A 25,448-nucleotide genomic window follows, 5' to 3' on the forward strand; every position below is an offset into this window, starting at 1 on the left:
GTAGGATACTCGAAAGCTTCTTAAGGTGCGTAAGAGATTTTCCATTTTAAAAATTCACGTCGTAAAGGCGATTGACAAAAATGCGATCGCGGGATTGTGTCGGGGAGCTCCGAGCCTAGCGGCAGGCAATCCCAGAGAGAAATCCAATACCCGGACGAGAATCAACAAGTTGGGCGGGCATCAACAGGCTGCGGGGGCGTCGAATGTAGTGGCCCGCTCGCAACCGCAAGTTGCGCGGGGCGGGGGCGCTACATTTGTAAAACAAAATCTCGCCAACATTAAGATGAGCAACCAAGATTGATAGAAATTGAATTTCCTTTTTCAATATCTGCGATGCGAGCGCGCTGTATCTGCTTCCGGTGCTGAGGCGGCCCTGATTGAATTGCTTTGTCTCGTGAAGGGCACAGGGCGCCCCGGCAGTCGCGCTCGCCGCCGCCGCTCCTTTATCTTGCCATCGAGGGACGCCGCCACAGGAAACTAATTCACCGCCCTCTCTTGCCGTGTTCCTCGCGCATGTATTCACGCGGATGGCACGCTATGTGTTCTTTGAAGTAGAAATCAGTCACTTCGTCACATTCTTTAATATCAATTTAAACTCGTCGTAAAAAGGTTTTACAAAATCGATCACCCGATATTTCCACGTTTAAGACTTTTCACGTACATCAGATAAGAAGAAACGATATGATCAGAACTCTCAGTACGGGCAAAAATACGCACGCAGAAGTGTGGGGAACCAAACCTAAAATAAGAAAGTGACATTTTTGGAAATGCTGTACGCGCTGTAACGAGTTGATTGCAGTGGTGCAACTTTTGTGGTCCGCTTCATACATCGGAACGGCCGTGACCTATACACAGGTACTCATTCGACTGCTCCCCTTCCCGCTAAACGGAACGCTTTCAGTGCGGATCTTTTATTTCGTCAAAACCTTATGATCGATTGTACGACTAGTTTGCCAATTATTTTTACTAGCGGTTTGTTACTGAAGAAGAAATGTAGATTTACTTGTTTTGTAAATAAAAGTGCTATATTTATATGCTTGCTGCGGAGGATGGCCACACAAACAAACTTGTTAAATGTACATTTTTTTTCGTAGTGGTTTATGTCTACGACGAAACACAACGTAACTCGCTTAAGGTAAATAAATAAATTTAATATTATTATTCTTATTCGGCCATTCAGTTTCTTAAGACCTAACTGATAGTTATTCATAGACTACACATAATAGGTTTGCTTGAGAACCTTAAATGATTGTAACTCGCTAGATTCCGGAGATTCATTTTCGTCGCTAATCACATATTTTTATTTATTACTGTTGCTTAATTGTTTATGGTTTATTTACTGTTTTAAATATAGACTGGGCATCAATGGACATCAGGGCAGATAGAGAAAGAGAGAAACTAAAGGAAACGGTAGGATTAAGTAAAGAGGAGGAAGAAAATGTCAGGGGAGATGAAAAAGGAAACGAAGAGTACTAGGAGAAAAACGAAGTATTTACTTCACTGTTGGACAAGCGTAATTGTCATTATGCGAATTTTTAAGAGAAAAACCGAGGTGCTTCAGCTTTTTCTGTAGTGGAACATGGTTTTGGATTTCTTACGACTGGTTGTTCCAGTGACAGAGAGCAGCAAAAATGAAAGAATTTGAGACAGGTTTTTGTTTCACGGCTAGGCTAAGGCACGATATTAAGTAAGCCAAATCTACCGTCAAGGCTATGATGAAATGTGTTTTAGATATTGGAAATTTGTGATAAGGACAATGGGACCAAACTGCTAAGGTCATCGGTCCCTAGGCTTACACACTACTTAATCTAACTTTTTTTTAATTTTCGGTTGCTATTGGTTAAGAAAGCACAATTCCACAAACAATGGCCACCGGGTACTTCCTATTAATAATATGAATTAAAGCTGCACTAATATTGCAATTCACTAAAATATCACTTAGAACGTATAATACATAGTTTTGCATCGAATCAATCACAAAGAAACGACAAATTGAAATGATATAATCAAAACTTGACGTTATCTGCAAAAATGTGCACTCAAAGTATAGTATACATTTCTGAAATGCTGTTGTACAGGAGAAAAATGATGAAAGCCGGCAGAGCGGCATTGTTCGTCACTGACTGGTGCAGGGAGGCCTGCTTATGTTTACTGTACTTTTCGCAAACGAAAATAATGTTATTAAAATTCTTCGGCAAATTTTTTTCACAATCTCTATTGGGTCTCTAATATATGACTTCAATGCAAGTAAGACAGAAAGTTGCCATGACTGAACTAAAAATGACTCACATTCCATTTCTGTGAGAATTAAAACAAGCGAGTGATGGTTTCTGTGAAATGGTATGCTGAATACTGCGTAATTCCATCCCTTTGAGCGAGATAAGGGGTTACATTCTTCTTGATGGTGATGAAGTACCGTCTCCTAAATCACTTTGGTTCTACTCTGTAAACGAGACTTCAATATTCAGTATTAATCCCTAACAAGCAGCCTCCTTAGAGTGTTCATTAGTGCGCTCTCCTTCCCGTCTCTACTGTAACACGCTTTTATTCAACCGAGCGCAGTGTTTTCGTCCCGCTTCATACTCTCATTGAACTTGGCACATGTTTCAAAAGGTTTCTTAAATGTCGTCTCTGTGTAAGTTGCAAAAATATTCAAGCGCGCTTGTTTGTTTGAATAGAATTAACCAGGTATTGGAAAGTAGCGTCTGGTAGCATTAAATGGCCTTCTGCAAGTTAAAAGTTTCGGCGAGGACGTAGACTAGATGTCTCTACATTCTTTAGTTTCTATACATCCGTGTAAATATCCCCTGAATGCTGACACTGTAACTCCAAATAATATTTCAAATAAAAAATTGTTTGGTAAGATTCGGGATTCAAAATTAACAAAATGTTTAGAAATATTTCCCATCGAGGTGAAACAGTATTCTCTACAACTTTTTTCATATTTCGAAATGATTAGTGGTACTCCTATACATCCTTTGATATTGATACAAAGAATTCTTTGGAACAGTTGGTGAACATTTCGTGAGCCAACCTCAGAATAGTTAAGAGGTTATCAACCGCCATGAGGCTACATACAACGTTAGGTTTCTGATCGTACGAAACAATCTTGGCGCTTACCTGCGACGTCCAATTCATTCTCTGACCCGGATCATGAACAAGAAAAGGATTTCCTAACTAAGTACTATTTTCCCTCCTCCTAACGTCACTGTACTTGTGCCAGTGTCCACCACTCTGTTGGAAAAAACAAGCTGACGCTGATTTGTGGGCGGAAATAATGAAGCCACTTTTCTGAGTTTCTGATTTTAGTATTCCGGCTATATAAAGGTTGTACATAAAGTCTAGGAACACTTTCAATTATTTATTGCACAAGAACTAAACACTGTGCAGATGTCATACATATTGCATTTTGAAGAGAAACTCTGAAAGGTTTTTTTTTTTTTTTTTTTTTTTTACAAACATTCGATATGCGAACCACGAGTGACCCAGCAGAAGTCAATATGGTAATCGAATTCTTGCCATACCCGTCCCAGCATGCATTGTCGATTGTGGCATTCGCTTCCCGTATTCTCTCCCGGAGCTCTGCTACATCACGTGGTAGAGGCGGTACATACACCAGATCTTTAATGTGTCCCCACAGAAAAAAGTCATACGAAGTGAGATCTGGTGATCAGGAAGGCCATTTCATTCTTCTGTAGCAAGGCCGATCCATCGATCGTCGTAACCGAGTTTCTGCACTAGCTCCAATTTGAATGGTTTCATAGACAGCTTCTGTCGCAGGACTTTCCATGCTGTCATTGGAGCCATTTCGAGTCCACGGGATTTCTTTCGGCAACTTATGAATGTGCCTCGTACGCGCTCCACATTCACTTCACTCGCACTGGGACGTCCGCTTCTCTTTTCCGGGCACAAGCAACCCGTCGAAACGAATTTGTTGTGCCAGTGATAAATGGCCTTCCTTGTTGGTGGCCTGTTAACGTACTAGGTTCTAAACATTCGTTGAACTGCTGTAGCACACCTGTTTTTGTCGAACTCCAACACACAGAAAGCTCGCTGCGCACCTGAACTCGCCATGTTTGCGACTAGCGCTGACTACCGGCAAATTACCAAACTACGCTGTGGCGGTATACATGAAAAAAACCTTCCAGATTCAAATGGTTCAAATGGCTCTGAGCATTATGGGACTTAAATTCTATGGTCGTCAGTCTCCTAGAACTTAGAACTACTTAAACCTAACTAACCTAAGGACATCACACACATCCATGCCCGAGGCAGGATTCGAACCTGCGACCGTAGCAGTCGCGCGGCTCCGGACTGAGCGCCTAGAACCGCTAGACCACCGCGTCCGGCAACCTTCCAGGTTTTCTCTTCAAAATGACATATAAATAATATCTGAACAGTGTTTGGTTCTTGTGCAATAAATAATTGAAAGTGTTCCCGGACTTTATGTACACCCTGTTTTATCTCGGAACTACGTTGTGCGTCACGTAGAAGTATACATTGAACCCGAACTGAAGAATTTTTACTGACAAGATCAATAAATTCTGTAATTCAGAAATGTAGATAACGTATAATGAAGGGCTACGGTCAGCACGTTATCGATCGTCGTATCACTGATGGTATATGTACGGAAAGAAAACTTCTAGATTGATTCGTTATTTTATGTAGACAACGTTTTAAGATTTCTATAAGTCTGCAAAAATTACACTTATTCCTTTACCTTCACCCAGATTATATTACACACAATAATTAGCATCTGCAAGTTGAGAGTCATTTTAAGTGTCGAATAATTTAAAAAAATACATGTGAAACGTTAATCTTGTCCTAAATGGTTTTTAAAAGTTCCATCAAAGTAACTGAAGGAGCGGAATAACCAAATCGTCACCGTCAGAGGTCTGCAACGAACAGAACGTAACCGGACTCCTAGCCTGGCTGTTGGTAAAGTGCTGCCTTTCTTTGCCCCGGCACCAGGAAAGGGGGCGGGTCCATTCCCCCGGCCTCATTTACCCCGGGAAAGATCTGTGATAGTCTGTTGACAGCAATTTGAGTGGCCGTGGTGACGTCTTGGAGGCAATGAAACATTAAATGTCCCTAGCCCTAGTGAAGATTGAACTAGAGACCTCCAGGTCCGCTGACCTCATCTTTTAAGGAGAAAAAACCACACTTTCAGGATATCCGCCCCAGCAGTTGATTTTGCTCGAATATTTGGACCATTATTCTGATAGCCCGCAGTTACGACCTTCTAAATGTACAGCTTTTAAGTACGCGCACGCACCGGTTGCCCGTCATTCGCTCCGCCCTACTTCAGCCGTTTAATGCCTGAGCGTGAAGTAATGTACTGTGGTGTGAGTAAGAGATCTGTGAAACACTGTTTTGACAATGGAAACATGTTTTGTTCTCTGCATCAAAGTTCACAGTTTCTAACCTGTACCTGATGACAGAGGTCGCTTTGCTTTGAACATTATTGCGATTCACAAATGCAGTGAAAATGAAAGAAACGAATGGGCGTATCATTACAGAAGTAGTGTATCCGGTTATTAACATCTCTATTGTGCGTTATTTTCTTTGAAATTTAAAGCTGACGCTCTTAAAGCGAAGTAAATTTGCAGGAGTTGCGCTATTTCCCAGTGTAGTCGGCATGATTAAATTGTAAATAAAAAATCATTAACATTATTTTAGCCGGCCGCGGTGGCCGAGCGGTTCTAGGCTCTACAGGTTCGAATCCTGCCTCGGGCATGGGTGTGTGTGATGTCCTTAGGTTAGTTAGGTTTAAGTAGTTCTAAGTTTAGGGGACTGATGATCTCACATATTAAGTCCCATAGTGATCATAGCCATTTTGAACTTTATTTCATAATAATTCTTCAGCTGCTTAGGGTCATACATTTTGATTTTCAACAGTAAAAGTAGTTGCAGAATATCAGTGCGAGACTATTGATGGAAAAAAAAATTGAACGTATATGTTCGTGATGTTGACATATTACGTACCTACTCGTATTATTTAGCTATTTTTCGCGTAGAATAACAAGATTTCAATACACGATGAGCAGACGTGTCCACCTACGTCCTCCTTTTCCGTCGCCTTCGTTTCCCACGAATAGGATGGCTCTAGTTGTCACCTCCCAGTACAGTACTTCGCGCTCGGCCATTAGGTGGCTGTAGTGGGGCGAAGCCAGTAGAAAACTACCGGTGCGCGAGAAACTTTAAAAGCAGTTTTTTTCAAAATCTCATGATTATGGGCTATCAGAATTATTGCCCAAACTTTCAGCTTGGACCGGCCGCTACGTCTCATACATTGCAAGTGTGCCTTTTTCTCCTTAAAATATGACATCGAATTGGTGCTGTTCCCTTCTTAGACAGTCGAAACATTATCGATTGTTTGACTGGTTGGTTTAATGATTAAATGTACCAAACTACAAAGTCATCTGTTCCTCCAACGTGGAACAGGAAAGTCAACAAAAAATGGTTCAAATGGCTCTGAGCACTATGGGACTCAACTTCTGAGGTCATTAGTCCCCTAGAACTTAGAACTACTTAAACTTAACTAAGCTAAGGACATCACACACATCCATGCCCGAGGCAGGATTCGAACCTGCGACCGTAGCGGTCTCGCGGTTCCAGACTGCAGCGCCAGAACCGCACGGCCACTTCGGCCGGCGGAAGTCAACAAAACTATACACCAAAGAAGGACCTCGTCCACGAAACCAAAGGAAAGGTTACCCGCCGGCCGCTGTGGCAGAGCAGTTATAGGCGCTTCAGTTCGGAACCGCGCTCCTGCTACAGTCGCAGGTTCGAACCCTGCCTCGGGCATGGATGTGGGTGATGTACTTAAGTTAGTTAGATTTAACTAGTTCTAAGTCTAGGGGACTGATGACCTCAGATGTTAAGTCCCATAGTGCTTAGAGCCATTTGAACCAAAGGATACCCCAAAGTCTTCTGAAGGTCAACAAAGCCTAGACAAAGGATCAGGAAAGAAGAAAAGAGGGGAAAGGTGGAAACGGGGGCGAGGTGCCCCCTCCAGAGAGCTGCCGCAGGCCCCCAACAACAGATAATGCGATGGTGGACGTACCCCTCTGCACCTTCCAGAGGTACCCCACCTAACAATACCCAAAAAAGACTAGCGACAAAGCTAGGACGAGAGAAGCACAGGAAAACAGAGGAAGAACACCAAGTCAAACAAAACACATGAGATGGGAGAAGAAGAACAAAACAGCAGGTAGGGCGAGACCTAGGTCAGACCACCAAACCTAGAGAGCCGCTGCTCCTTCAGGGTAGAGGCGGCAAAGTGGCGTCCTGCCAACCCTTCAATGGGCTGACAAGGCTGAGGCGCCTCCGTTAGACACAGCGGTAAATACTCCGTTCGCAAATAAACCGCAAAACGCTCTCTAGAAGAGCGTAGCATTCCAAAGGATTGGAAAAGGGCACAGGTCATCCCCGTTTTCAAGAAGGGACGTCGAACAGATGTTCAGAACTATAGACCTATATGTCTGACGTCGATCAGTTGTAGAATTTTGGAACACGTATTATGTCCGAGTATAAGGACTTTTCTGGAGACAAAAAAATCTACTCTGTAGGAATCAGCATGGGTTTCGAAAAAGACGGTCGTGTGAAACCCAGCTCGCGCTATTCGTCCACGAGACTCAGAGGGCCATAGACACGGGTTCACAGGTTGATGCCGTGTTTCTTGACTTCCGCAAGGCGTTTGATACAGTTCCCCACAGTCGTTTAATGAACAAAGTAAGAACATATGGACTATCAGACCAGTTGTGTGATTGGATTGAAGAGTTCATAGATAACAGAACGCAGTATGTCATTCTCAATGGAGAGAAGTCTTCCGAAGTAAGAGTGATTTCAGGTGTGCCGCAGGGGAGTGCCGTAGGACCGTTGCTATTCACAATATACATAAATGACCTTGTGGATGACATCGGAAGTTCACTGAGGCTTTTTGCAGATGATACTGTGGTGTATCGAGAGGTTGTAACAATGGAAAATTGTACTGAAATGCAGGAGGATCTGCAGCGATTTGACGCATGGTGCAGGGAATGGCAATTGAATCTCAATGTAGACAAGTGTAATGTGCTGCGAATACATAGATAGATAGATCCCTTATCATTTAGATACAATATAGCAGGTCAGCAACTGGAAGCAGTCCATAAATTATCTGGGAGTACGCATTAGGAATGATTTAAAATGGAATGATCATATCAAGTTGGCCGGCCGAAGTGGCCGTGCGGTTAAAGGCGCTGCAGTCTGGAACCGCAAGACCGCTACGGTCGCAGGTTCGAATCCTGCCTCGGGCATGGATGTTTGTGATGTCCTTAGGTTAGTTAGGTTTAACTAGTTCTAAGTTGTAGGGGACTAATGACCTCAGCAGTTGAGTCCCATAGTGCTCAGAGCCATTTGAACCATATAAAGTTGATCGTAGGTAAAGCAGATACCAGACTGAGATTCACTGGAAGAATCCTAAGGAAATGCAATCCGAAAACAAAAGAAGTAGGTTACAGTACGCTTGTTCGCCCACTGCTTGAATACTGCTGAGCAGTGTGGGATCCCTACCAGATAGGGTTGACAGAAGAGATAGAGAAGATCCAACGGAGAGCAGCGCGCTTCGTTACAGGATCATTTAGTAATCCCGAAAGCGTTACGGAGATGATATATAAACTCCAGTGGAAGACCCTGCAGGAGAGACGTTCAGTAGCTCGGTACGGGCTTTTGTTAAAGTTTCGAGAACATACCTTCACCGGACCTTGCCGTTGGTGGGGAGGCTTGCGTGCCTCAGCGATACAGATGGCCATACCGTAGGTGCAACCACAACGGAGGGGTATCTGTTGATAGGCCAGACAAACGTGTTTTTCCTGAAGAGGGGCAGCAGCCTTTTCAGTAGTTGCAGGGGCAACAGTCTGGATGATTGACTGATCTGGCCCTGTAACAATAACCAAGACGGCCTTGCTGTGCTGAAAGCAAGGGGAAACTACAGCCGTAATTTTTCCCGAGGGCCTGCAACATTCCTGTATGGTTAAATGATGATGGCGTCCTCTTGGGTAAAATATTCCGGAGGTAAAACAGTCCCCCATTCGCATCACCTGGCGGGGACTACTCAGGAGAAAGAAAACTGGCGTTCTACGGATCGGAGTGTGGAATGTCAGATCCCTTAATCGAGCAGGTAGGTTATAAAATTTAAAAAGGGAAATGGATAGGTTAAAGTTAGATATAGTGGGAATTAGTGAAGTCCGGTGGCAGGAGGAACAAGACTTTTGGTCAGGTGAATACAGGGTTATAAATACAAAATCAAATAGGGGTAATGTAGGAGTAGGTTTAATAATGAATAAAAAAATAGGAGTGCGGTTAAGCTACTACAAACAGCATAGTGTACGCATTATTGTGGCCAAGATAGACACGAAGCCCACGCCTACTACAGTAGTAAAAGTTTATATGAAACTAGCTCTGCAGATGATGAAGAAATTGATGACATGTATGATGAGATAAAAGAAATTATTCATGTAGTGAAGGGGGACGAAAATTTAATATTCATGGGTGACTGGAATTCGATAGTAGGAAAAGGAAGAGAAGGAAACATAGTAGGTGAATATGGATTGGGGCTAAGAAATGAAAGAGGAAACCGTCTGGTAGAATTTTGCACAGAGCATAACTTAATCATAGCTAACACTTGGCTCAAGAATCATAAAAGAAGGTTGTATACATGGAAGAATCCCGGAGATACTAAAAGGTATCAGATGGATTATATAATGGTAAGACAGAGATTTAGGAACCAAGTATTAAATTGTAAGACATTTCCAGGGGCAGATGTGGACTCTGACCACAATCTATTGGTTATGAACTGTAGATTAAAACTGAAGAAACTGCAAAAAGGGGGGAAATTAAGGAGATGGGACCTGGATAAACTGACTAAACCAGAGGTTGTACAGAGTTTCAGGGAGAGCACAAGGGAACAATTGACAGCAATGGGGGAAAGAAGTACAGTAGAAGAAGAATGGACAGCTTTGAGGGATGAAGTAGTGAAGGCAGCAGAGGATCAAGTAGGTAAAAAGACGAGGGTTAGTAGAAACCCTTGGGTAACAGAAGAAATATTGAATTTAATTGATGAAAGGAGAAAATATAAAAATGCAGTAAATGAAGCAGGCAAAAAGGAATACAAACGTCTCAAAAATGAGATCGACAGGAAGTGCAAAATGGCTAAGCAGGGATGGCTAGAGGACAAATGTAAGGATGTAGAAGCTTACCTCACTAGGGGTAAGATAGATACTGCCTACAGGAAAATTAGAGAGACCTTTGGAGAAAGGAGAACCACTTGTATGAATATCAAGAGCTCAGATGGAAACCCAGTTCTAACCAAAGAAGGGAAAGCAGAAAGGTGGAAGGAGTATATAAAGGGTCTATACAAGGGCGATGTACTTGAGGACAATATTATGGAAATGGAAGAGAATGTAGATGAAGATGAAATGGGAGATACGATACTGCGTGAAGAGTTTGACAGAGCACAGAAAGACCTAAGTCGAAGCAAGGCCCCGGGAGTAGACAACATTCCATTAGAACTACTGACGGCCTTGGGAGAGCCAGTCCTGACAAAACTCTACCTTTGTCTGCTTGATCTGTCGCTTCTCTGTAGGCGCTTGCCGTGAAGACTTCTCCGAAGTAGCTTCAGGCATGGAGGAAAATAATGAAGTCCTTCGTCAAGCCACTTGTGGCTCCTCCAGCCAGTGGCACGTGTCCACTTTTGCATTGGTGGATACCTTGCAAAGGAGGGTTCCAAGGGATCCCTTCCATGCGAGATGAGGTGGAGGAGGCTGCTGCTTCTCCAGTTTGCGCGAGGGACCGATGCCCCCTGCTTTGGGAGGGAGGGGGATATTTCTCCCGAAGTAGGTGTTTTGGGAGGAACGGAAGAAGAGGTTGGCCGCAACCACCAATGGGCAGATGTATTCGGGCCAGCCAGAGGGCCCACTGTACGAGGCAGAGATGTGGGAACTACCATCGCAAGTGAGGGTGACATCGATGTAGCTGCAGTGTATGAACATTTCAAGCGAATGGGGTGCAGCCATTCATACTTCCGTTTAGCCTCTTGGCAAGTCAACCGATCCAAAGTCTTGTGCTCCATAATTTTCTGCTTCTTTTAGAGTACTGTGCAGTCCAGCGAGCAGGGGGAGTGTGCTCACCACAGTTGAGACAGGTGGGAGGAGGTGCACATGGAGAGCTTGGATGCAGTGGACGTCTGTAGTCACTGCTGAAATTGCATCGGGAAGATTTCTTTAACCGACGTTTGCCTTAGTTGACGCAGGCACCAGGTACAAGACAAAAAACATCCAGCATGGCACTGGATAATGAAATCTCAGTAGGAGAAATAAATAAAATCTGTCAAGCTTACTGTTCGAAGCAACAGTAAAATAGGTAAATCTGACGAGAGTAGGATATTTACTGACCCAAAAATCTAGCAGTTTCAAGAAACTAACTAAATATTGCAATTCACGACAGAAATTAAAACTGGGAATCTGATTTACAGTACGTAACACACAGTTAAACGACTACCTATCAAAATGCACTGTGGACTTTTCCGTAACAAATAAACCACCTCTTCCTTAGAAAAATCAGGAAATATCCAAAGTGCGTCCATCACCGGAAGGCGCATTAAAGGAGGATCAAGATCAGGTGAAGAAAAGTACATCGTATTCCGCCACGATTATTAAGAACTCCAATGCCTTCAATGGGACTGCCCTCTCTAAAAGCTGAGGCAATGCCCGTGGAACATTCGGGAGTTACATTAAACACAGTGCAAAATCCAGAGAAAGACAAAGGAATAAATTGAACTTCTTATAGGAATATAACTTCTATATTCTAGGGATAGCCTTTCTAGGGATCACAGAGCCGCAGGTCTGATTCCATCCTATTAACATTCAAAGAAAGAAACTTATAACACTGCTTACTTTAACAACTACCTGCTCACCAACTTAATTACGTCATTAATGTGTGCAAGTTACATTGCCGTGTCCACGGACAATTCAAAGAGTGGGCGGCTTCTTCTTTTTAGGAGCCACCGCGACCTCAGGTTGGACACGTTGTTTACAGCGACTACCAGGCAACACAGCATCTTCAGTCGGGGACGTAGGTGGTTGTTGAGTACTAACCAATGCCTGTAACAAACAAGGAGCCTCAGAGACCCACTCCGCAGGATGGGATCCTTGCAAATTAAATCGATGCACAAGACAGGAGTCAGACATCACAACATCTGGCTCAAGAGCTATGATTTCCTGACCACCAATCGCCTCCACGAGAGAACCAACAGTTCGTCGTTCTGACGTCACACGAATGGGTGACATCAAGGGACCAGGTGATTATAGCGGCGCCTTAATTTGCTGCTGTTGAATCATTGGAACATCGTGCCGGCCGCGGTGGCCGTGCGGTTCTGGCGCTGCAGTCCGGAACCACGGGACTGCTACGGTCGCAGGTTCGAATCCTGCCTCGGGCATGGGTGTGTGTGATGTCCTTAGGTTAGTTAGGTTTAAGTAGTTCTAAGTTCTAGGGGACTTATGCCCTAAGATGTTGAGTCCCATAGTGCTCAGAGCCATTGGAACATCGTTTGGCTTAACGACCTCCCCACTTTTGCGTGGTTCCGGAGGAGCTACCAAAACTGCGGGAAGAATGCTAGGAGAAACGCTAGAGACCTCAGAAGTTGTCTTCGAACCAGCGACCCTATCAGGAATGCAGGAAAAAATGGTTCAAATGGCTCTGAGCACTATGGGACGCAACATCTGTGGTCATAAGTCCCCTAGAACTTAGAACTACTTAAACCTAACAAACCTAAGGACATCACACACATCCATGCCCGAGGCAGGATTCGAACCCGCGACCGTAGCAGTCGCGCGGTTCCTGACTGAGCACCTACGAATGCAGGACTAAGCACTACAAGATATATGAACCGACAGATTTGCTTCAGTACGGGGGTGCGTGAGGAATATTACGCCTCCGACTTCTCACCATGCTGCGTACGTCGTCTCTTTGTTGCACTGCGGGCACTGGCGGCTTGACAGTAACAGTCTCTGGATCATGCTGCGAGGGTAAAGACGGGAAGTGGGGAGCAATAAGCTGTGCGTCCTCTGTTGTTCAACTGCACCCGGAGAAAATGTCAACGTCGTGAGCAGTAGAAACGAGACCGGCTGACGTCAGTTTTAGACGCTGTTTACATTCGGATTTCAATACAAATAGCCGCAGCGGGAAATACGAACTAAGGTGACCACTTTCACTGCAGAGAGAGCATATCCCGACTGGCCCACTGCATGTCATATAAATGCGGTAACCACAAACTCGTAGACAGCAGAGAATGTTACGTTTGACTTCTTTCTCCAGTGAACGCATTCCACTATAACATTGCGAGCAGTCTTTGAGTGGACCAGCACCATAACGGAGTAAAACCTGCTTAGGTAAACTGTCGCCTACTTCTGGCGGGAGATTGAACACTCTTACATCGATGTAATCCAATTTCGCGTTAGCAAGAAGCGCCAAAGTTACGGAACCATCACAATGCTTAATGGAAATTTGAGAACTATAACGCAAAAGCCACATATATTTACTTGTAATGGATCCAGAAACTTAACGAGAAAGATATAATTACCAGAATCAAAAAAATAGTTCAAATGGCTCTGAGCACTATGGGACTTAACATCTATGGTCATCAGTTCCCTAGAACTTAGAACCACTTAAACCTAACTAACCTAAGGACATCACACAACACCCAGTCATCACGTACCAGAATCAAAATAGGTAGTATGAACCTGATGAGGTGTTGCGTGAATTGTAACAAAAGCCAGTCGCGAATCTTCAAACATCTGAGACTGTACGGTACGCGTGGATTTGTCTAAGCTAGAGCTGATTGTACCTTATCTTGGAGCTCACGGCTGACATTATGAGCGCACTACGTTATTACCAACGGAGAAACACAACTTACGCTACGGATCAAACGACATCACGCGTACGAAGCCACAAACAAGACTGGGGAAAGGCTGTCCTGCCGAGCGACGCTGTGGTGAACTGATAACTAACAACCTTCGTGTTCGGCGGTAGAGGAGGAACTGTGGGCCCCAACATGCTTATTGTGGGGCAATTAATGTCTACTTTTAGTGTCAACAGGTCATTATTGCTGGTTCTATACTGCATCATACGAGTCATTGTGAGATTAAGATGGGCTGTAAGGAACCACTTGCAGACGTTTTCAGCTATCGTCTGAGCTGTGTGACCGGTCAGAATGGGTGTTTTCTTGGTATCGTTGTAATATGGTTTTCCAATACTCCCCATTCGGTAAGTTGAATGATGGATGAAACGAGTGCCAATGCCGATGGGAGCACACGAGGAGTGGCTGTAAATCTAGGTGTGCATGTCTGTTTTTTTTTCCCCCTGCTCCTGTGGCCACTCGGATTGTTTCTGACCTGGCATTCCTTAATTTCATGTGCCTATGCAGGCTTTTATAGTTGGTCAATACTATTTCATAATGAGTGTATAGCTGGTGAGAGGCTTTTATAACAAGTTAGTACTTTTTTAGCGCTTGCAATACATAAGACCGTAGTGCTCAGACAGGTAAAGCCCAGCATACAGGTTTCAATCACTCATCACATCGTATCTAAGTCGTGTCATGAACAGCTTACTATGTGTCTATTCGTGACTTCCAGATAGGAATAAGGGTAAAACGTAATATGTAGTTTTGTATGGTGCTTATATGGATAATGCCTTTTTTTTCCTTTATTGAATTTCGTCCGCCCCCCACCCCCACCCCCGAAAGAGGGGGGCGGGCTGGGAGCAGCGTAATATGCTGCTCTAGAGCCTACAGAAAAGTTAAAAAACATAATGAGAGTAGAAAGAAACAAGAAAAACAGGCGATAAAACGGTGACATTGTAAAAAACTGTAAAATGGCGGTAAGGTGTGGAATTTAAAATATAAAAACTCTGCGGTGACGATGCGGATGAAGAATTAGAGAGGTTAAAAAGATTGCGACAGTCTGGTTTCTGTTCGCATGAGATAAAAAACACAACTAGCGACAGTATGGCGGCTGTTCGCAACACTGACAGGGGACGCACAACACTGAACACTCACTTATAACAGCACTATACAGGTGACACGGCGGCAGATTGGGGGGGGGAGGGGAGGAGGACCCGGACCTATGACGGGAAAAAGGGGAGGAGAGGAAAAGGAAAAAGGGGGAGCCGAGGGAGGGAGGGGACATAGAAAAGAGTGGCCTGGGCAGACGCGAGAAGAAGTGGGAAAGGCAGTGGAGGGGAGAGCAAAAAGGACTCAGGGGAGAGAAGGGAGGCAGGGAGAGGGAGCCCAGGGAATGGACAGAGGAAAGGAGATGGAGGTGAGGATCAGAGTTGATAGGAGGGATAAATGGAGGGAGAGAGGCATCATCAGGGAGGGGGAGTTGATGGAAGCCACTTTGGGAAAGGAGATGAAGGGTGTAGAGATCGAGGGAAGGGGGACCACAACAGTGAAGGCACAGCAGAGGGCGGGTGTTGGAGAGGAGAGGAGCAATGAAGGGGATCAAGGCAGCGGGAGGTGTAGAGTATGCGGATATGTTCGAGGAGTAGGAGTAGATGGGGGAAAGGAATCAGGTCGTAGAGGATCCACGTCAGGGGATAATGCCTTTGCTTCAGATGTTTTTACTCTGTAATTGACGTACTTTATAGTAAGTGTACTATGTACAGTATGTATAGTATGCATGGTATGTGCCGGCCGAAGTGGCCGTGCGGTTAAAGGCGCTGGAACCGCAAGACCGCTACGGTCGCAGGTTCGAGTCCTGCCTCGGCCATGGATGTTTGTGATGTCCTTAGGTTAGTTAGGTTCAACTAGTTCTAAGTTCTAGGGGACTAATGACCTCAGCAGTTGAGTCCCATAGTACTCAGAGCCATTTTTTTGCATGGTATGTATAGTAGGTACAGTAAGTGTATGTGAAAGTGTTCTTTGGATAGGTATTTGATTAGCAGTAATAGTGAAGTTATATTGTAGTCGTAATGAGTGGTTATACCGTGGGACTGGGTGTGCACTGCTTGGACAGCGATATCTAGTGGCCAGTTGTGAACCATTAGAATCGCAGCAGGTAAACCTGCGCGGAATAGGGCAGTGTGATGCTGACCATTGCTAGCTGAGCAGCGGTCATGTACCAAATTGTTTTATCTTGTGACTTCAGTTCCACATATCTTATGGAAAAGAATGACCATGAGAGCAGTAGTTTCTTACTTTTGTGACAGTGATTTTATATCAGCTGGTCTGCATCATGTATCTTTATGTCCTAATGGTTTATAAATGTTAATCTACGTTCAGGTATGTGCTACTGTACTAATAGTAATGTATATAGTGCAACTCATGCAAGCCTTCCGTCAAAACTATCATGTTATGTCTTCACAGATCTGATGATGGCACCTTTAGTGTGTTGAAACCGGTTATCCGGTGAACAGTATTTGAGCGATCTTGGCTTTTGAATTATTTCTCTTATGTATCAGTTGTTGTATTTTATTAGATGATGTGCGCCTCTACCACGTGTCCTCTTTCGTCTTCGAATTTGAAATGAGTTTCTTAATCTTACAGATCATCGTTTATGCTGTAAATAAACTAATAATGTTTACATGAAACTCTTTTTTTATTTATTTTGTTTTACCACGATGTATTTCCAAAGTCACTTATAAATCACGCAGCAGGTTTCAGGAATAATTTTAGTTAATAATTGTGGGATAAAACAGCACTAAATTTGAGGTCCTCTCAACCTCTGCCAGTGGTTAGAAAGTGTAACACAGGTAGCAGGCTCTCTCATAACTGTATTCCTTTTCGTTAAGAATGGTTTGATGATGTTCAGCAGCTCCGAAATATATGATTTATCCATTTTTAGATAATTATGAAAATCACCGTCTCTCAGCTGCTTAAGTACCGGAACGTGGGTGAATTTCCTTCTCTGAATTTCCCACTTCTTTTCTCACAGTTTTCTCTTGGGATTTTTTGGGCTATATTACCGCTAAAACATCTAAGGTAAGCCCCCGTTTTTGTTTCTGTGTAAAACCAAGCGGGATCCCGTAAAACATTATCTCAATGAGCTTATGCTGTGATCACTGAGTGCAGTCGGTCGGGACGGATGTGGACAGCTACGAAATTGGTCGGTTAGCCGATAAATTGGTGCTTGAGTAGGAGCCTTGAGGTCCGCAATGATACTTCTCTATGGAAGGTGGGGGGGGGGGGGGGGGACGGATGCTGCACATACTTGCCTGAGCAGCAAGCAGTAATTCTGAGACTCTAACATAGGTCACTCACTGCTAGCAGATCAGTGTTAAGTGAAATGACGATTGTTCGTATTGATTATTATGTTTATCCAGCACGTGCGATTGTAGTCCACAGTGTACACTACTTATAGTTTCTTGCAACTCGTCTCTTGCCCTTCCGTCCTGCCTATACTTCTCTGGACAACGGCTTACCATATTTCGAATCTAGGACCAATTTTCAATCTGAGGTTAAATTTCAGCACTCTTATCAGAAGAAGAACAGAATGAGAGATGATTGTAAGAGTCTAACACGCAGAACTGAGCCTCAGGTAACGTATAAATTGCTGCTGTTACTACTGTATGTGAGGTTTCTCCTCTCGTTCATCTCGATCTATACACACGGGAGAGTTATATTTCTCACCCTGCTTGTCGCTTTCCGTGCTGCACACATATAACTAGAGCTGCTCGAAGGTAGGGATGCACGTTATTAGTTATACACTGAGCCTGCGTATAACAATGCGGTATGGAGCTGATCTGAAGGAGGAAGCGGATTCGCCCGCTCGCTAAGAAATTTAAAAGGTTCAAATGGCTCTGAGCCCTATGGGACTTAACTTCTGAGGTCATCAGTCTCATAGAACTTAGAACTACTTAAACCTAACTAACCTAAGGGCATCACATATATCCATGCCCGAGCAGGATTCGAACCTGCTACCGTAGCGGTCGCGTCGTTCCAGACTGTAGCGCCTAGAACCGCTCGGCCACTCCGGCCGGCAAATTTAAAAGGAAATTACAAAAGAACGTTGCATTCATAGTTAGATGTATCCGTTGGATTACGTGTCAATAGTGAATATACGCAGAATAAATGACTACTCAAGTTTCTATTTCACATAATGTAAATATACGTTTTGAAACTTATGAATGATGTAGACACAAGCGGAAGTCTTCTCGCATGTGTCGGCAGTCTTTCTTGGCCAGCTGAAGTGCCCAGCCTAAGTTTCATCAGGAATCTGCGACCTTTTTATTTTTTAGTTGCTTTGTGGTATCGAGGTCCAGTCAAGCAGATTCTACATCTACGTCCACATCCATACTCCGCAAGCCACATGACGGTGTGTGGCAGAGGATACCTTGAGTACCTCTATCGGTTCTCCCTTAAATTCCAGTCTCGTATTGTTCGTGGAAAGAAAGACTGTCGGTATGCCTCTGTGTGGGCTCTAATCTCTCTGATTTTATCCTCATGGTCTCTTCGCGAGATATACGTAGGAGAGAGCAATATACTGCTTGATTCCTCGGTGAATGGTATGTTCTCGAAACTTCAACAAAAGCCCGTACTGAGCGTCTCTCTTGCAGTGTCTTCCACTGGAGTTTATCTATCCGTAACGCTTTCGCGATTACTAAATGATCCTGTAACGAAGCACGCTGCTCTCCGTTGGATCTTCTCCATCTTCTCTATCAACCCCATCTGGTACGGATCCCATACCGGTGAGCAGTATTCAAGCAGTGGGCGAACAAGTGTACTGTAACCTACTTCCTTTGTTTTCGGGCTGCATTTCCTTAGGATTCTTCCAGTGAATCTCAGTGTGGCATCTGCTTTACCGACGATTAATTTTATATGGTCATTCCATTTCAAATCACTCCTAATGGCTACTCCCAGATAATTTATGGAATTAACTGCTTCCAGTTGCTGACCTGCTTTATTGTAGCTAGATTAGTGGGCAAATGCTCCCTGGATTCACGACTGAATGGATTTAGACGAAATATTAAAACTACGCAGCGTTTCTTCGCATACAATTTCAGGCCGTTTCTCTGCAATAATAAGTATTGTGAAGACAGGCCGTAATGAATCCATGCGATGACTGCATGGAACAGGCTGTTTACTTTGTAGACTAAAATGGTCAACTTTTACGTTCACGATCTCTCCAAGATAGCAATTACTTTCCTGAGAGAGAGTTTCTCTATGAGCTTTATGTTAAATGTAAGTTGAAGGTTGGAACAAAGATAGTGAAACTGTTTTTGCCTCAAGTTTGTAGGTGAATGCTTTCCCGGAAATTGCTGCTGCCTGAGAAAGATGTTACAGACGCATTGTCACATCACGTGTATTCATGAGCACCATCGGTGAATAATGTTTACCAATGAGGTGCAGTCCGCTGCGCGCTCCATTAGCCTTCCGTTTCTCCCGCCAAGGTCGTGCTCTCTTGCATTTATATCTGTCTCTTACATGATGCACTTTCCTTCATTTGACACAGAAATCAGCGCAAACATGTTGACCTGCTGGAAATGAGACTTTGGAAGAGTAAAAACCGATTCATTCGATACTCAGGTCACCGGTTTCCCTTCACAAGAATTCGCACGCACGATGCTCGTTGGAGATCGAACAATTCAATGAAATGGATAATGCTGTTGGACTATAGAATGTTACAGATAAATAAAAACCATTTTTTAAGTAACAAATGAAGCATTTAATCCCAAATGTGATTCAATGAAACTGAAATACATGGAGTTTTCACTCAACTTTTAGGATGTTATATCGTAATTAAGGTATTCTGTGTATGTTTGGGAAGCACATAGTCAAAATGAACAATATCGCAACTGTATTGATCCTAGTTTCTATCTTTTATTCAAATATTCATGTCCCAGTCGAGGTGAGTAGGAACAGTGTGCTAATGAACAAAACCGACGTCTTAGAAGAAGCAGTTGCGGTCTGCGAGCGTCCACATTGATGAAAGTCTCGTTACCACTGAAAAAGACTAACACAGGTGTCCTGGTAGGACGAATGCATGGTTTCTAGAGAAGTAAACACACAATGAAAATAACACAGAATGGGGAATAGTAAAATGTGTTACTCAACTTTGGTAACGCTGGCTACAGCAATTGTAGAATGCTGTTTTAGCCTGTCATGCATTGACTACAGTTCCATGAACACAAACTAAATAATGTCCTCTGAACTAACGTCGGAAGAAAACTAACCTTCTGTCTTGATGTACTATTCGAAGAACAGTTCCAGACTAAAAGTACTCAGTCGAATCTCTAGATAGGCGTTCTCTGTCCTTATAAAAATGGTTCAAATGGCTCTGAGCACTATGTGACCTAAATGCTGAGGTCATCAGTCCCCTAGAACTTAGAACTACTTAAATCTAACTTACCTAAGGACATCACACACATCCATACCCGAGGCAGGATTCGAACCTGCGACCGTATCGGTCGCGCGGTTCCAGACTGTAGCGCCTAGAACCGCTCGGCCACACGTGCCGGCTTGTCCTTATAACATAATTCTATTCACTGCTCTGTTTCTAATGTAGACTAACTACTGTCTATCTATCGGCCGCTGTTTCTATCTGACTTGACGACTTGGAGACATAACGAACGCTCTGCAGAAAGTCGTTATCTAGGCTCGGAATGACTTACAACTTGAATGTGACAACTTCCGCTCCTGCGTGGTTACTTAAGCATTCGTCTCTCTTCCTGGTAGCGATGCCGTTCCCAGGGGCGTGTTTCTCATGGGTTGCGTGATTGGTTTGCGCACAGCGATGTTCCTTCAGCGGCCCGACATCTACGGTACACCTGGTACCAACTCTTCCTATGTGATATCTCAGTACACCGGAGAAGCGGAACTAATTCGGGAGGAAGTAAAACAGAAGCAGGAGGGAAGACAACTACTAATGATAATTGTCAAACTTTTGTTGTTACTGACACGGTTCTGGCGCTGCAGTCCGGAACCGCGGGACTGCTACGGTCGCAGGTTCGAATCCTGCCTCGGGCATGGGTGTGTGTGATGTCCTTAGGTTCGTTAGGTTTAAGTAGTTCTAAGTTCTAGGGGACTTATGACCTAAGATGTTGAGTCCCATAGTGCTCAGAGCCATTTGAACCATTTTTTGTTACTGACAGTTATTGTTAATGGTGTTCTTCTCACCTCCTATAATACCCAAAAAGTAGCCCAAATATTTCGCTGTGTAACTACAGAGAGGATGAAAGGTAACCCTTCTGGTCTGTCCACTTCCTTTGGAAGGTCAATCAGGCCCTTTCTCATTCGTTTCCTCTTTTTTTCTTTCCATGATTCTAGACGAAAATTGGACATAATTTACATTTAGTCATTTCATTTCTGTTATGGAATATAAGGTACGAATTCGTGATGCCGGCCGAAGTGGCCGTGCGGTTCTAGGCGCTGCAGTCTGGAACGGCGAGACCGCTACGGTCGCAGGTTCGAATCCTGCCTCGGGCATGGATGTGTGTGATGTCCTTAGGTTAGTTAGGTTTAAGTAGTTCTAAGTTCTAGGGGACTAATGACCTCAGCAGTTGAGTCCCATAGTGCTCAGACCCATTTGAACCATTTTTTTTTTTAATTCGTGACTAAGCTCACAGCACCTGGACGTGTGGGGAATATCATCAGCGAGGGGATGGATTTCGTTTCTCAGCAGCCGGCCGGGGTGGTTCAAATGGTTCAAATGGCTCTGAGCACTATGGGACTTAACTTCTGAGGTCATCAGTCCCCTAGAACTTACAACTACTTAAACCTAACTAACCTAAGGACATCACACACGTCCATGCCCGAGGCAGGATTCGAACCTGCGACCGTAGCAGTCGCGCGGTTCCGAACTGCGCGCCTAGAACCGCTAGACCACCGCGGCCGGCGGCCGTGGTGGCCGAGCGGTTCTAGGCGCTACAGTCTGGAACCGCGCGACCGCTACGGTCCCAGGTTCGAATCCTGCCTCGGGCATGGATGTGTGTGATGTCCTTAGGTTAGTTAGCTTTAAGTAGTTCTAAGTTCTAGGGGACTGATGACCTTAGAAGTTAAGTCCCATAGTGCTCAGAGCCATATTTTTATTTTTCAGTATTACATTTCGCCCGCTGTAAGCGGCGACCGCATCCGACAAGGCAGGGTGCCCAGGTGTCTCGTGATGTGGCGAGACAGGGACCATCCCGGACTGAAGCAAGGACAATACGTGAAAGCAACGAAGGGCTTCAGTCACAGGCCATCTTTTAAGTTGGCCAGGTAAAACGCTTTATATCTAGCTAGCTCTCTATGTTTCAGAAAGCCTTGGTGTGATAAGCCAACCATTCATACACAAGCCGACGACTCCTAGCGCCCCCTCCCCCCAACGCTGCGCCACTCCCCCCCCCCCCCCGCCTCCCCCTGCTGAGCCAACCCAGTTGATTGTCTACCAGGGCCCAGTCGCATTGCACAGATTTCACCACGCCAAGACAGCAGGGAAAAGGACGGAGTGTGAGGTGGAAGGTAGAGGTGGCGGAAGCAAGTAGCCGCTTGCCAGCGGAGCCGAAGCACCCGGACCTTGGACCTGACCACTATACAATCGTACTCCACAAAGGCGAACCTGTCGGGGCAGACCAACTCAGCAGGAGGGTGGGGTGTTGGCCTGTTAATGAGTGGCTTTAGAATTCACAGAAACTGGCTCTGCGGGATGCCCGCCCAACACTCCACGTAGACCAGCAAATTTACATGTTCGGTCATTGCATCCGAAGCTTCAGCTGTCCTGCAGACGGACTTAATGGGGCCTGTGAGTGGTGGGCGGACTGTACGTCTGCTCACGTTCAACGTCGCCTTTTGGTTTCGGCGGGACACCTTGAGATTGGCGAAGGTGTTTTTCTGCTGTTGTAGTGGGAACACAGAGCGTCTATTTTGAGGTCACGATTGTTGCCAACTTTGTTGCTATGCCAGGATTGGCATTTCGGAGAGCAGTGGGATGTGTGTGCATGTTGTAGTGCAAAAGACAGAAAATTTACGGCTTGCTTCTGGAAGGTCATAGACTGGTGTCACTTTATCTCTTCTGTATCCATGGAGAGGTTAGTACTGAGCTATGCTCGTTGTGAGACCCGATCTAAAATTAACTTTTCACGCAGCCACGAATTAATCATGCTCCAATGTGCATATGGCAGATTGGCCGCAGGGCAGCTGACGACTCGTGCGGCTTCGGCATCGTCACCATTCACCCACAGGCTTCACATCGTACATCTTCGGTTTTGGAAAAGTTTTGCAGCACTGGCAGTTTGGGGATTCTGAGCTTCATTACGAACACTTTCTACCTTGTTGCCATCTGTAGTAGCCGCCGTTGGCGCTTCTCGTTTAGGATGCAAACCCACGCCAATTCTAGGTGTGGACAGTTACCGTTTTGAGTTAGGAAAATTCTACATTAGGCTTAATGGTCCTCCACTCAGAGTAGGTTGCACAGCGCGTTTGTAAAGCATAACTCTCTATCATTCTGTGTGAAGATCCTTGTTTAATTTTGTCCTTACAGAAATAAATCTTTTTGTTATAGCTTAGCATATTATATTCTTGGCTCATGATCATAACTTAACTTCCTCTCGCAGCTCACATACCGGACGATCAAAAAGTCAGTATAAATTTGAAAACTGAATAAATCACTGAATAATGTAGATAGAGAGGTACAAATTGACACACATGCTTGGAATGACATGGGGTTTTATAAGAACCAAAAAAATACAAACGTTAAAAAAATGTCCGACAGATGGCGCTTCATCTGATCAGAATAGCAAAATCGCATAACAAAGTAAGACAAAGCAAATATGATGTTCTTTACAGGAAATGCTCAATATGTCCACCATCATTCCTCAACAATAGATGTAGTCGAGGAATAATGTTGTGAACTGCACTGTAAAGCATGTCCGGAGTTATGGTGAGGCATTGGCGTCGGATGTTGCCTTTCAGCATCCCTAGAGATGTCGGTCGATCACGATACACTTGCGACTCCAGGTAAACCCCAAAGCCAATTTTCGCACGGACTGAGGTCTGGAGACTTGGGAGGCCAAGCATGACGAAAGTGGCGGCTGAGCACACGATCATCACCAAACGACGCGCGCAAGAGATCTTTCACGCGTCTAGCAATACTTTGTTTTATTTTTGGTTCTAATAAAACCCCATGTCATTCCAAGCATGTGTGTCAATTTTTACCTCTCTATCTACATTATTCCGTGGTTTATTAAGTTTTCAAATTTATACTGACTTTTTCTTCAGCAATTGTATTTATGAGAAACTAGTCACCTCATTAGCATATGTACGAGCGTCAAAGTAAATTAGCGTGTAGTAACCCTTACACCACAGTCTGAGCATGCATTCTGTTGACGTTTATTTATTTATTTATTTATTTCATTAACAGTACAGAGTAACCCACCACCTTGAAATGTAAGGTGGGTCGTATGCTTCTGAATCTAATAGCAAAGACTTCTCATTGTTACAGTCTTATTGGTATACAGTTGTTAATGCTTTTCTTAAAAAAAGGCACCTCTTGAGGTGCTGAATATCAAAATTCATCCAAGTGGTGAAAGTAAATCAGTCAGCCCTAAGTAGAACCTACCACTGAATAACTTTTATAATTGGCGGTAGTTGCTCTAGCATTGAACAGCCCTCAGTATCTTCTGATAGCTTTTAGTCAGGTTTAGCACACATAGGAGTTTTATCTTTTCTTTTAGTTTCGTGGAAGTATTTTAGAACTTTAACATATATTTTTCTTTATTTTCTCTCTATCTTACGCATGTACCTTCATCCTACTCTAGCATATTGATTGTTTGGTGTTGTAGGTTCTGAACCACATCCATGAATTTGCACACCAGCGTGTTTAGCAGCCTTTCTATCGTTTGATTTTGGAAGGTTCTAATTGAGTATTAATGACTCGTACGTATAGTGGGGAAGCCATCTAGATGATTTTTCTTGTAGAATAGTTTTCGGTTTTCTTTTATTGTTATCTTGTGGTGACATGCCAGTGATGCATGAATGCTAACAAGAAGTAGAGTAAGGTTTCTGCAAAGACTAGGCCAAGCTGAATCTTGCGGCAATATGGAACACATAAATGATGCAGACGAGGAACGAATCGGCGTACTTTCCCACAGGAAACCGTAGCCTTTCAGTACCAATCGATAATGACGTGTGGGAACCAGCATGTGACAGCAGAGACGAGGCAGAATATGACGACGATAGGAGGCATAGTGAAACCATTGTTACAATAAGAAACCCGATGGAAAACGCAAGATATACGCCGATGAAGCAAAGTGAGTGAAACAGCACTCCTTCATCATGGGATGTATCACTGATTGCTATAGCGCCACACGAGTAACGAGAGACGCTTGAATTTAAGAACGAATGTAAGAAACCGATTGAAAAGGCAGTCGAACAATCACAAGAGAAGTTAATCGGATTGCTATCTATAACTGAGAATCGTATCGCCAAACCAGGCAAGATC

Source organism: Schistocerca nitens, chromosome 3 (assembly GCF_023898315.1).
Source record: "Schistocerca nitens isolate TAMUIC-IGC-003100 chromosome 3, iqSchNite1.1, whole genome shotgun sequence".
In the NCBI taxonomy this organism is placed as follows: domain Eukaryota; kingdom Metazoa; phylum Arthropoda; class Insecta; order Orthoptera; family Acrididae; genus Schistocerca; species Schistocerca nitens.